The sequence below is a fragment of the Rhipicephalus microplus genome, unplaced genomic scaffold, assembly GCF_043290135.1.
Source record: "Rhipicephalus microplus isolate Deutch F79 unplaced genomic scaffold, USDA_Rmic scaffold_549, whole genome shotgun sequence".
Lineage (NCBI taxonomy): Eukaryota > Metazoa > Arthropoda > Arachnida > Ixodida > Ixodidae > Rhipicephalus > Rhipicephalus microplus.
This window is the reverse complement of record NW_027465109.1, coordinates 40,001-52,335: the sequence shown is the minus strand read 5'-3', so window position 1 is coordinate 52,335 and position 12,335 is coordinate 40,001. Positions and strand designations below refer to the sequence as shown.

At 61.1% G+C, this 12,335-nt stretch overlaps 1 non-coding gene across 1 annotated transcript; it reads right to left on the bottom strand.

Moving 5' to 3' along the window:
• Window positions 1–978: 978 nt before the first annotated feature.
• LOC142795100 (small subunit ribosomal RNA) lies at window positions 979–2,792 on the bottom strand. The gene has a single exon (XR_012892758.1). It is a non-coding gene; the product is annotated as a small subunit ribosomal RNA (ribosomal RNA).
• Window positions 2,793–12,335: the final 9,543 nt, after the last annotated feature.

Sequence of the window (12,335 nt, the reverse complement as noted above, 5' to 3'; positions counted from 1 at the left end):
CGCACTTGCGGACGCCAAGGCCCTTGCTGGCTTCCGTTCTTCCGCTTCGCAGTAGGCTCGTACGCGGCACCTTCCCAAAGCGCGCAGACCCGCTAATCGCGACGAGCGCGACGTGGCCGTGCCGCCTTTCCCTCGGCAGCAAGCAAAACGCCTGGCAACGTCGACGCTCCCCTAACCGCGATCTCGCACCGTGTTTCGTGTGGCGAATTCAAAAGCCGGCCGGCGCTGCTGCAACCATTACGGTCGGTACGCATACGCCGCGGAGGGCGGGACGGTCATCGGAGCGTGCGGTTCCTCCATCGAGTACTGCGCACCTCGGCCGTCGCATCGCCGTGCCATGACCGGCCGCGCGTCAACGCGAACCGGTGCCAGCGAGATCCCTCGCCTGCAAGAACCGACCGGCAGCCTCCGTCACCCGAGGACGCGGAGGCGCTTGCCGCGGACGGCGGGACGGTATGCACTGGTGCACAGCGGACCCGTCACATCGCCAGTTCCTTGACCGACCGCCGACGCTTGTGCCGTTCCTCTCGTACTTGGCAGTCGCCGCGCGATTGTCGGGTCTCGTTCTTGCACGCTCGAACGGTCGGGAGGGCACTCGGCTGGCGTTTCGGGAACGCGCAGCCTCGCCTTCTACCGACGTAACCACGACTCGCCGTTCGCGCTCCGCCGCTCCTGTTTACAGTACTAGGCGGTCCCGCAGCGGTCGGGTCGCGCATTTCGAGCGCTTCGAGCCACGGTGCAGTGGCGGGTCGAAAGCCGACCTATGAGTGCGTTGCGCCGTTTGTACCCGCGTCCGCCACCTGGCCGACCGTCCAAGGTCGCGGTGTTGGCGTCCGCTGGGCGCAACAATTTGTCACGGGGTGCCGCTCCACATTCAGGCAGCCCCGTGGGGAAAAGCCGACCCCGCGTCCAAACGGGGTCAGCGGCAGAAAGTGTCGGGCGCAGACGCAGCTGAGGCGCTCACCCTTCACAATCCGTTAATGATCCTTCCGCAGGTTCACCTACGGAAACCTTGTTACGACTTTTACTTCCTCTAAATGATCAAGTTTGGTCATCTTTCCAACAGACCGGCGCAACCGAAAGGCCGCGCCGACATCGGTCCGAAGACCTCACTAAATCATTCAATCGGTAGTAGCGACGGGCGGTGTGTACAAAGGGCAGGGACGTAATCAACGCGAGCTTATGACTCGCGCTTACTGGGAATTCCTCGTTCAAGGGGAACAATTGCAAGCCCCTATCCCAATCACGAAAGAAGTTCCACGGGTTACCCAGTCTTTTCAGACAGGGATAAAGACACGCTGCTTCCTTCAGTGTAGCGCGCGTGCGGCCCCGGACATCTAAGGGCATCACAGACCTGTTATTGCTCTGTTTCGTGCGGCTAGGAGCCGCTTGTCCCTCTAAGAAGGTTGTAAGGTGCTGGGAACCCCGCACCTATTTAATAGGCTAGAGTCTCGTTCGTTATCGGAATTAACCAGACAAATCGCTCCACCAACTAAGAACGGCCATGCACCACCATCCACCGAATCAAGAAAGAGCTCTCAATCTGTCAATCCTCCCAGTGTCCGGGCCGGGTAAGTTTTCCCGTGTTGAGTCAAATTAAGCCGCAGGCTCCACTCCTGGTGGTGCCCTTCCGTCAATTCCTTTAAGTTTCAGCTTTGCAACCATACTTCCCCCGGAACCCAAATACTTTGGTTTCCCGGAAGCTGCCCGCCGAGTCATTTGAGTAACTCAGGCGGATCGCTGGTTGGCATCGTTTATGGTCAGAACTAGGGCGGTATCTGATCGCCTTCGAACCTCTGACTTTCGTTCTTGATCAATGAAAACATTCTTGGCAAATGCTTTCGCAGTAGTTCGTCTTGCGACGGTCCAAGAATTTCACCTCTAGCGCCGCAATACGAATGCCCCCGTCCGTCCCTCTTAATCATTACCTCGTATTCCAAAAACCAACAGAACAGAAACGAGGTCTTGTTCTATTATTCCATGCAAGTTTATTCAGGCGACTCGCCTGCGTTGAGCACTCTAATTTTTTCAAAGTAAAAGCACCGGCCATCTCGAGGCACACAATGAAGTGCACCAAGAAAGAACCGGCATGATGTTCAGTCCGAGCCGTCGCATCGGGTAGATGCACTACTCGTCTGGAACTGAGATCCAACTACGAGCTTTTTAACCGCAGCAGCTTTAGTATACGCTATTGGAGCTGGAATTACCGCGGCTGCTGGCACCAGACTTGCCCTCCAATTGATCCTCGTTAAAGGATTTAGAGTGTACTCATTTCAATTACGGGGCCTCAAAAGAGTCCCGTATTGTTATTTTTCGTCACTACCTCCCCGTGCCGGGAGTGGGTAATTTGCGCGCCTGCTGCCTTCCTTGGATGTGGTAGCCGTTTCTCAGGCTCCCTCTCCGGAATCGAACCCTGATTCTCCGTTACCCGTAACAACCATGGTAAGCAAGTAACCTACCATCGAAAGTTGATAAGGCAGACACTTGAAAGAAACGTCGCCGGCTCGTGGCCATGCGATCAGCACAAAGTTATCCAGAGTCACCACACAATACGGGCCGAAACCCGATCGATCTTGGTCTAATAAAAGCACCCGTTACCCAAAGGGCTCCAGGCTCACTGCATGTATTAGCTCTAGAATTGCCACAGTTATCCAAGTAGGAAGAAACGATCTAAGGAACCATAACTGATTTAATGAGCCATTCGCGGTTTCGCCTTATTTCGGCATGTACTTAGACATGCATGGCTTAATCTTTGAGACAAGCATATGATTACTGGCAGGATCAACCAGGTAATCGTTCGACTGCGCGTCCGTCCTCGCCTTCGGCGGGCCGGACGCAGTCTGTGTGCGGCGGAGGCCACCTTCAGGCGCCCCAACACGCTTATTTTGCACTCCGAGATGACGGCGTTCGAGCTCGCTACGGCACAACCTTCCCGAAAGACGAGTGGGAGCCGTGCGGCAAGAAGCACGTTCATGCTCGCTCTTTTTCGTTGCATCGACTCGGTCGCGCCGTGCGGGTTGCCCAAGCCCGCTGCACTGTCGGTGGACCGGCCGGAACTAGCAACGGAGCCGAGACTGCAAAGCCGCCAGACGACGGGTCACGCCCGCGTCTTCGGCGCTTTCGCATCTGAATCGCCCGAGGACGACACGGAACACACCTCGATATCGTGGTAAAACGGCACCGTCCGACAACCAGCCCCTAACGCATCAAGCGGATGAGGCTGCAGACGACTGCCGTGGATTCCCCTGGAGCAGACCCGAGGACACGCTTGACGAGGCCGAAGCCCGCCGCATATCAGACACCCGGTCGCTTTCGCGTACGCCGCTCACGAGAACCCCCACATAATAGCAGCGATAAGTACCCAGACCTCCTTGGGCACTAATACGAGCGTACTCGAGAAAATTTCACCGCGGGTGTGCCCCGAAACGTGTGGCACGTTGAGCGTGCCACAAGTCTACGTCGCTCTCAAACCCGCCGAGGTCGTAGAATTTGCGACCCTACTCACGAAATTCCCACCGAGGATACGGCCGCAAACGTACCGCACCTTGGGTAGGCCACGAGTTTGTGCAACACTACGCTGACGGCACAGCACCGAGGTCGTGCGCGCACGCACGGGAAAATTCCGCCGCGGTTTCTGCCGAAAACGTGAGGCACCACGACTCTCCGCAAGTTCGCGTCGACTGCGAAAGACCGAAGTCGTGAACGACGTGTCCGCTACTCGCCGCCGACACGCTGGACACCAAACGTACAACGACTCGACGGCGTCGTAGAGGCCCACGACGCGGTTTTCCTTAACGACGTCTCGGCGTGGCACCGACAGGTTAGAACGGCCGACCAACGTTCCCTGTCCGCCGTTCGGCTCAGTCGAAGGGCTCGGCGACTTCGGCAACGCTGCGAAGCCGCACGGTGACGCACGCCATGTCCCCATTTTTTTTTTTTTTTCTTTCTGCGTCTGCCGGGGTGCCCCTATAATAGCAGCGATAAGCACCCAGACCGCCGTGGGTCGCTCGCCCCGGCTGACGTGGTTTTTCGTACTCCTGCGGCGGTCGCCGTCAAGCACGTCCAAATACGCTACTTTCGTGGGCGCATTCACGCTCTTTCGCTTCGCCGGAGTGCCAGCACTCACTCTGCCAAAAACGGCGAACATCCGAGCGGCGGTTCCCACTTTTGCGTCGGCGTCGCAAACCCCGCCCCGGCAGACGAGGTTTGCCGTACTCGTGCGACGGTGGCCGGCGGGCACGTCGAAAGACGCCGATATCGTGCGCGAATTGGCGCACCTTGGCTTCACCGGAGTGCCGCCACTGACTCCTCCAAAAACGGCGAAGATCCGAGCGGCGCTTCCCACTTTCGCATCGGCGTCCCGAACTCCGCCCCGGCTGACGCGGTTTACCGTACTCGTGCGACGGTCGCCGGCGAGCACGTGGAAAGACGCCGATATCGTGCCCGAATCGGCTCCGTTCGGCTTCGCCGGAGTGCCAGCACTGGCTCGGCGAAAGACGACGAACATCCGAGCGACGGTTCTCACTATTGCGTACGCGTCGCAAACCCCGCCCCGGCAGACGCACTTTGCCGTACTCGTGCGACGGTCGCCGGCGAGCACGTAGAAAGACGCCGATATCGTGCCGGAATCGGCCCCGTTTGGCTTCGCCGGAGTGCCAGCACTCACTCGGCCACAAACGGCGAACATCCGAGCGGCGGTTCCCACTTAGCCGTCGGCGTCCCGAACTCCGCCCCGGCAGACGCGGTTGCCGAGCTCGTGCGACTAGCGACCGCGAAGCCGTCTCGCGACGCCGCTTTCGTGCGCGGCTCCCACTGCGACCTGGGTCACCCGAGGTCGACGAGCAAGAAAGAATGTCGAAAAAAAATTTTTTTTTTTTTTGCGTCTGCCGGGGTGCCCCTATAATAGCAGCGATAAGCACCCAGACCGCCATGGGTCGCTCGCCCCGGCTGACGTGGTTTTTCGTTTTCCTGCGGTGGTCGTCGTCAAGCACGTCCAAACACGCCACTTTCGTGGGCGCATTCGCGCTCTTTCGCTTCGCCGGAGTGCCAGCACTCACTCTGCCAAAAACGGCGAACATCCTAGTGGCGGTTCCCACTTTTGCGTCGGCGTCGCCAACCCCGCCCCGGCATACGCGGTTTGCCGTACCGTGCGGCGGTGGCCGGCGGGCACGTCGAAAGACACCGATATCGTGCGCGAGTCGATGCTTCTTGGTCTCGCAGGAGGGCCGCCACTCACTCCTGCAAAAACGGCGAAGATCCGAGCGGCGCTTCCCACTTTTTCGTCGGCATCGCAAACCTCGCCCCGGCAGACGCGCTTTGCCGTACTCGTGCGACGGTCGCCGGCGAGCACGTCGAAATACGCCGATATCGTGCCCGAATCGGCCCCGTTTCGCTTCGCCGGAGTGCCAGCACTCACTCGGCCAAAAACGGCGAACATCCGAGCAGCGGTACCCACTTAGCCGTCGGCATCCCGAACTCCGCGCCGGCTGACGCGGTTGCCGAGCTCGTGCGACTAGCGACCGCGAACGCGTCTCGCGACGCCGCTTTCGTGCGCGGCTCCCATTGCGACCTGGGTTACCCGAGCTCGACCAGCAAAAAAGAAGGTCGAAAAAAAATTTTTTTTTTCTGCGTCTGCCGGGGTGCCCCTATAATAGCAGCGATAAGCACCCAGACCGCCGTGGGTCGCTCGCCCCGGCTGACGTGGTTTTTCGTACTCCTGCAGCGGTCGCCGTCAAGCACGTCCAAATACGCCACTTTCGTGGGCGCTTTCGCGCTCTTTCGCGTCGCCGGTGTGCCAGCACTCACTCTGCCAAAAACGGCGAACATCCTAGTGGCGGTTCCCACTTTTGCGTCGGCGTCGCCAACCCCGCCCCGGCATACGCGGTTTGCCGTACTCGTGCGGCGGTGGCCGGCGGGCACGTCGAAAGACACCGATATCGTGCGCGAGTCGATGCTTCTTGGTCTCGCAGGAGGGCCGCCACTCACTCCTGCAAAAACGGCGAAGATCCGAGCGGCGCTTCCCACTTTTTCGTCGGCATCGCAAACCTCGCCCCGGCAGACGCGCTTTGCCGTACTCGTGCGACGGTCGCCGGCGAGCACGTCGAAATACGCCGATATCGTGCCCGAATCGGCCCCGTTTCGCTTCGCCGGAGTGCCAGCACTCACTCGGCCAAAAACGGCGAACATCCGAGCAGCGGTACCCACTTAGCCGTCGGCATCCCGAACTCCGCGCCGGCTGACGCGGTTGCCGAGCTCGTGCGACTAGCGACCGCGAACGCGTCTCGCGACGCCGCTTTCGTGCGCGGCTCCCATTGCGACCTGGGTTACCCGAGCTCGACCAGCAAAAAAGAAGGTCGAAAAAAAATTTTTTTTTTCTGCGTCTGCCGGGGTGCCCCTATAATAGCAGCGATAAGCACCCAGACCGCCGTGGGTCGCTCGCCCCGGCTGACGTGGTTTTTCGTACTCCTGCAGCGGTCGCCGTCAAGCACGTCCAAATACGCCACTTTCGTGGGCGCTTTCGCGCTCTTTCGCGTCGCCGGTGTGCCAGCACTCACTCTGCCAAAAACGGCCAACATCCGAGCGGCGGTTCCCACTTTTGCGTCGGCGTCGTAAACCCCGCCCCGGCAGACGCGGTTTGCCCTACTCGTTCGACGGTCGCCGGCGAGCGCGTCGAAAGACGCCGATATCGTGCGCTAATTGGCGCTCCTTGGCTTCTCCGGAGTGCCGCCACTCACTCCTCCAAAAACGGCGAAGATCCGAGCGGCGTTCTCCACTTTCGCATCGGCGTCCCGAACTCCGCCCGGGCTGACGCGGTTTACCGTACTCGTGCGACGGTCGCCGCCGGGCACGTCGAAAGACGCCGATATCGTGCCGTAATCGGCCCCGTTTGGCTTCGCCCGAGTGCCAGCACTCACTCGGCCAAAAACGGCGAACATCCGAGCAGCGTTTCCCACTTTCGCATCGGCGTCCCGAAGCCCGCCCCGGCAGACGCGGTTTGCCCTACTCGAGCGACGGTCGCCGGCGATCACGTCGAAAGGCGCCGAATTCGTGCACGAATCGATGCTTCTTGGTCTCGCAGGAGGGCCGCCACTCACTCCTGCAAAAACGGCGAAGATCCGAGTTGCGCTTCCCACTTTTTCGTCGGCGTCCCGAACTACGCCCCGGCTGACGCGGTTTACCGTACTCGTGCGACGGTCGCCGGCGGGCACTTCAAAATACGCCGATTTCGTGGGCGCATTCACGCTGTTTCGCTTCCCCGGAGTGCCAACACTCACTCTGCCGAAAGCGGCGATCATCCGAGCGGCGGTTCCCACTTTTGCGTCGGCTTCGCAAACGGCGCCCCGGCAGACGCGCTCGTGCGACGTACTCGTGCGACGGTCGCCGGCGAGCACGTCGAAAGACGCCGATATCGTGCTCGAATCGACCCCGTTTCGCTTCGCCGGAGTGCTGCCAGTCACGGCGCAGAGAACGGCGAACAAGTGTTTTTTTTTTTTTTTTCCTAGAATTTGTGTTATAGAAGGCACATTTGATATCGGACGATAATTTTCAACTTTATCACGCGCACCGATTTTCGTGTAGAGGTTTGCAAGTTTATGGGAATTTCTCCACTTGGAATAATGCGATTTAGTAGTACTACGAGAACTTCATGGATGTACTCAAGGGTACGGGGCAAGTCAGTTACGTCAACACCTGCAGATTTTTTACACTTCAAACTGAAAATTGTTGGTTGTGAGTCCTCGTGTGATATTAAAGGCCGATTCGCTAACACATAGAACAAAGAAAGAAAGGAAGAAAAAACGCCCGCGCTCGCTCAAGAAACCTGGGTTCGCAACAAGTGGCAACAACAAGCAACCGAGCGAGTGCGCCAAAACCCGTGGCGGCCGAACAAACGCGAAGTCCCAACCGCGTCAGCCGGGGCGGCACGGGACAGGAAAAATCACTTCAGCCGGGGCGGCGGGGCACCGAATAAACCTCGTCACCTCGTCGCAGGATAAAAGAGGAAACAAAAAGTCTAAACAGCGTCTGCTGGAGCGAATGCGTAATAAAACAACAACAACAACAAAAAAAAAACACCCGCGCTCAAGAAGTCTGCAATCCTCACAAAAGGCGACTGTGACCGAGCAGCGTCAGCCGGGGCCGTGCGGAAACGGAAAAACCGCGACTACCGGGGCGTCGAGGCACCGAAAAATCCACTTCAGCCGCGGCGAAAAAAAAAAAACAAAAAGAAAGACGGAGGGGGGGGGGGAACCACGTCTGCCGGGGCGAAGGAAAAAAAAAAACGCGTCTGCCGGGGCGAGCCCGGGTGCGGCACCACCGGGAAAACTGTGGCAAACAGACATGGCGATCGAGTGAGTGGGCCGCCAGCCAGGCTCAGCCAAAAAGTGCAAAGTCCGAACTGCGTCAGCCGGGGCGGCAAAAACCGCGTCAGCCGGGGCGGCGCAAAAAACCGCGTCTGCCGGGGCGGCACGAAACCGCGTCAGCCGGGGCGGCGCGAAAACTGCGTCAGCCGGGGCGAAAGAAAAAAAAAAACGCGTCTGCCGGGGCGAGCCCGGGTGCGGCACCACCGGGAAAACTGTGGCAAACAGACATGGCGATCGAGTGAGTGGGCCGCCAGCCAGGCACAGCCGAAAAGTGCTAAGTCCGAACTGCGTCTGCCGGGGCGGCACGAAACCGCGTCAGCCGGGGCGGCGCGAAAACCGCGTCTGCCGGGGCGGCACGAAACCGCGTCAGCCGGGGCGGCGCGAAAACTGCGTCAGCCGGGGCGAGCCCGGGTGCGGCACCACCGGGAAAACTGTGGCAAACAGACATGGCGATCGAGTGAGTGGGCCGCCAGCCAGGCACAGCCGAAAAGTGCTAAGTCCGAACTGCGTCTGCCGGGGCGGCACGAAACCGCGTCAGCCGGGGCGGCGCGAAAACCGCGTCTGCCGGGGCGGCGCGAAAACTGCGTCAGCCGGGGCGAGCCCGGGTGCGGCACCACCGGGAAAACTGTGGCAAACAGACATGGCGATCGAGTGAGTGGGCCGCCAGCCAGGCACAGCCGAAAAGTGCAAAGTCCGAACCGTGTCAGCCGGGGCGACGCAAAAACCGCGTCAGCCGGGGCGGCGCGAAAACCGCGTCAGCCGGGGCGGCACGAAACCGCGTCAGCCGGGGCGGCGCGAAAACTGCGTCAGCCGGGGCGGCGCGAAAACCTCGTCAGCCGGGGCGAGCGAAAAGGGGGGGGGGGAACCACGTCTGCCGGGGCGAAAGAAAAAAAAAACGCGTCTGCCGGGGCGAGCCCGGGTGCGGCACCACCGGGAAGACTGTGGCAAACAGACATGGCGATCGAGTGAGTGGGCCGCCAGCCAGGCTCAGCCCAAAAAGTGCCAAGTCCGAACTGCGTCAGCCGGGGCGGCAAAAACCGCGTCAGCCGGGGCGGCGCGAAAACCGCGTCTGCCGGGGCGGCGCGAAAACTGCGTCAGCCGGGGCGAGCCCGGGTGCGGCACCACCGGGAAAACTGTGGCTAACAGACATGGCGATCGAGTGAGTGGGCCACCAGCCAGGCTCAGCCAAAAAGTGCCAAGTCCGAACTGCGTCAGCCGGGGCGGCAAAAACCGCGTCAGCCGGGGCGGCGCAAAAAAACCGCGTCTGCCGGGGCGGCACGAAACCGCGTCAGCCGGGGCGGCGCGAAAACTGCGTCAGCCGGGGCGAAAGAAAAAAAAAACGCGTCTGCCGGGGCGAGCCCGGGTGCGGCACCACCGGGAAAACTGTGGCAAACAGACATGGCGATCGAGTGAGTGGGCCGCCAGCCAGGCACAGCCGAAAAGTGCTAAGTCCGAACTGCGTCTGCCGGGGCGGCACGAAACCGCGTCAGCCGGGGCGGCGCGAAAACCGCGTCTGCCGGGGCGGCACGAAACCGCGTCAGCCGGGGCGGCGCGAAAACTGCGTCAGCCGGGGCGAGCCCGGGTGCGGCACCACCGGGAAAACTGTGGCAAACAGACATGGCGATCGAGTGAGTGGGCCGCCAGCCAGGCACAGCCGAAAAGTGCTAAGTCCGAACTGCGTCTGCCGGGGCGGCACGAAACCGCGTCAGCCGGGGCGGCGCGAAAACCGCGTCTGCCGGGGCGGCACGAAACCGCGTCAGCCGGGGCGGCGCGAAAACTGCGTCAGCCGGGGCGAGCCCGGGTGCGGCACCACCGGGAAAACTGTGGCAAACAGACATGGCGATCGAGTGAGTGGGCCGCCAGCCAGGCACAGCCGAAAAGTGCTAAGTCCGAACTGCGTCAGCCGGGGCGGCAAAAACCGCGTCAGCCGGGGCGGCGCAAAAAACCGCGTCTGCCGGGGCGGCACGAAACCGCGTCAGCCGGGGCGGCGCGAAAACTGCGTCAGCCGGGGCGAAAGAAAAAAAAAACGCGTCTGCCGGGGCGAGCCCGGGTGCGGCACCACCGGGAAAACTGTGGCAAACAGACATGGCGATCGAGTGAGTGGGCCGCCAGCCAGGCACAGCCGAAAAGTGCTAAGTCCGAACTGCGTCTGCCGGGGCGGCACGAAACCGCGTCAGCCGGGGCGGCGCGAAAACCGCGTCTGCCGGGGCGGCACGAAACCGCGTCAGCCGGGGCGGCGCGAAAACTGCGTCAGCCGGGGCGAGCCCGGGTGCGGCACCACCGGGAAAACTGTGGCAAACAGACATGGCGATTGAGTGAGTGGGCCGCCAGCCAGGCACAGCCGAAAAGTGCTAAGTCCGAACTGCGTCTGCCGGGGCGGCACGAAACCGCGTCAGCCGGGGCGGCGCGAAAACCGCGTCTGCCGGGGCGGCACGAAACCGCGTCAGCCGGGGCGGCGCGAAAACTGCGTCAGCCGGGGCGAGCCCGGGTGCGGCACCACCGGGAAAACTGTGGCAAACAGACATGGCGATCGAGTGAGTGGGCCGCCAGCCAGGCACAGCCGAAAAGTGCTAAGTCCGAACTGCGTCTGCCGGGGCGGCACGAAACCGCGTCAGCCGGGGCGGCGCGAAAACCGCGTCTGCCGGGGCGGCACGAAACCGCGTCAGCCGGGGCGGCGCGAAAACTGCGTCAGCCGGGGCGAGCCCGGGTGCGGCACCACCGGGAAAACTGTGGCAAACAGACATGGCGATCGAGTGAGTGGGCCGCCAGCCAGGCACAGCCGAAAAGTGCAAAGTCCGAACCGTGTCAGCCGGGGCGACGCAAAAACCGCGTCAGCCGGGGCGGCGCGAAAACCGCGTCTGCCGGGGCGGCACGAAACCGCGTCAGCCGGGGCGGCGCGAAAACTGCGTCAGCCGGGGCGAGCCCGGGTGCGGCACCACCGGGAAAACTGTGGCAAACAGACATGGCGATCGAGTGAGTGGGCCGCCAGCCAGGCACAGCCGAAAAGTGCTAAGTCCGAACTGCGTCAGCCGGGGCGGCAAAAACCGCGTCAGCCGGGGCGGCGCAAAAACCGCGTCTGCCGGGGCGAAATAAAAAAAAAAACAAAGAAAAAAGCCCGCGCTTAATCAAAAGAAAACAAAGAAAAAAGCTTGCGCTTAATCAAAAGAAAACAAACAAAAAAAGTTCGCGCTTAAGCCTGGCGGTGGAACCACCGGGGCAAACAGACCTGGCGATCGAGTGAGTGGGCCGCCAGCCAGGCACAGCCAAAAAGTGCAAAGTCCGAACCGCGTCAGCCGGGGCGGCGCGAAAACCGCGTCAGCCGGGGCGGCGCGAAAACCGCGTCAGCCGGGGCGGCGCAAAAACCGCGTCAGCCGGGGCGGCGCAAAAACTGCGTCAGCCGGGGCGGCACGGAAAAACGAAAACCGCGTCAGCCGGGGCGACATCAAAATGAGGAAAAAAAAAAAAAAACTGCCTTAGGACACCTGCGTACACTTTCATGCGTTTGGGCATATCTCTCTGTAACACGCGCGCCCCTCGTTACGCGCGGCACTCTGTTTTCTCCGACACCCATATTTCGGCGGCATGTGGCACGCGCGCCCGTCCCTACGCACGGCACACCGCAGTGCTTTCTCGATATTTTTCTTTTCCTCCAACACCGTCATCTATAGGCTTTTAGTGACCTGTTGCTCGTGGCACAAGTTCGCTTGCTCTGACACCTCTTGCATGCGCACCGTTTTTGCGCACGGTGCTATGCCGCAAAGCACGGCAGTCGCATGCGTTTCTCTCAGGCACCTCTTTTTTGACACAACGCTGTGGTGCTTAGAAACACACGCGCCGCTTTTGCGCACAGAACTCCACCGTACAGCACGGTAGTCACGTTTGTTCCACACGAACAGCAGTGTGCATCGTGCTACGACACTTTGAAAGCTTTTTCTTCCGAGTCTCGACCGCGCTGTTCCTTTCGTACTTGGCGCG